The sequence below is a fragment of the Atta colombica genome, unplaced genomic scaffold (assembly GCF_001594045.1).
Source record: "Atta colombica isolate Treedump-2 unplaced genomic scaffold, Acol1.0 scaffold105, whole genome shotgun sequence".
NCBI lineage: Eukaryota > Metazoa > Arthropoda > Insecta > Hymenoptera > Formicidae > Atta > Atta colombica.
In genome coordinates this window covers 2,546,176-2,547,309 of record NW_017259190.1, presented here as the reverse complement: position 1 = coordinate 2,547,309, position 1,134 = coordinate 2,546,176, and the positions used below count along the sequence as shown (strand labels likewise).

At 23.6% G+C, this 1,134-nt stretch overlaps 1 protein-coding gene across 1 annotated transcript in view; it reads left to right on the top strand.

Annotated features, from left to right (window-relative positions):
* Positions 1-1,134, top strand: part of LOC108688449 (dynein heavy chain 1, axonemal-like) — a 106,064-nt gene that overhangs the window by 20,890 nt on the left and 84,040 nt on the right. The gene's annotated exons all lie outside the window — the stretch shown is intronic.

The window sequence follows — 1,134 nt, the reverse complement described above, 5'->3', positions numbered from 1 at the left end:
TTATAAATTAAAGTTTGCAAAGTAGTATTCTTTATTACAAACTATTTACATTAAATATTTCAAATTACATTACAAATTACATTTTTGCTTTATTAATAATTATAATTTTTTGCTTATTAATAATTATAATTTCGCCTTTTTCATAATCATTTATTTTTAAATATATTAAATATATGTTTAAATATATTAATGTATGTAGTTATAAAAATTATGTTCAATATAGAAACATGCTTATTTTTATTCAATACTCTAATCATAAATTTGATTACACTACGCAAAAACTTGGAGAATGTTATTAATGATGATCGATGTACACCGACCATGCTATAATATCCTTTTTAGATTAATATGTTTGCCGATACCATGTATCCCTGGCATATATAATATGTATATATTTCCTCTGGATACAGAAGGTTCTATATACTTAGAATATTGGAAGGGGGGGAGGGGGCGTCTGAAGAAACATCTACATCCTTTAACTATAATAAAAAAACATACAGCACTCATTACATATGAATAAAACAAAAAATTTCTTTTAAATTAAAAAATTTTGGAAATGAACCATACATATGGTGTCTCACAACTTATACTGTACAATATTTCTTTAATATATTAACATATTTTGAAAATAAGGTAAAATAAAAAATCCTAATACAGAAATATCGAGACAATAATTAATGTTTTTAATTATTACCAATCAGAGATAAGCAGTAACATTGCTTAGAATTCGCTCGAGGAAGTCTGTTACACAGACATGAGCATCGGTCATCTCTTTACAAGATGTGTAATTATGACGTTGCTTCGTACGAATTCTCTGTACGTATTATTATCTTTGAAAATTATTTTTGACCTATTATAATTTAAAAATTATTCTGACATTTTCATATTAGAATTTTTTACTCTATTCCAAAATAAATTATTATAATATTATGTGGTAGTTATGAAACATTCTGTAAAACACAAGTAGCTTATCTTCAAAAAGAAAATGCGGCGAGACAAATTCTAAATATTTAGAATAGGAAACACAAATAACAATATTATTTTCTCCAAATCTTTTCAAAAAACAACATTAATTTATTTACACAATATATAAATAAACAATATCATTTAAAGAATAATATCCATAAATATATA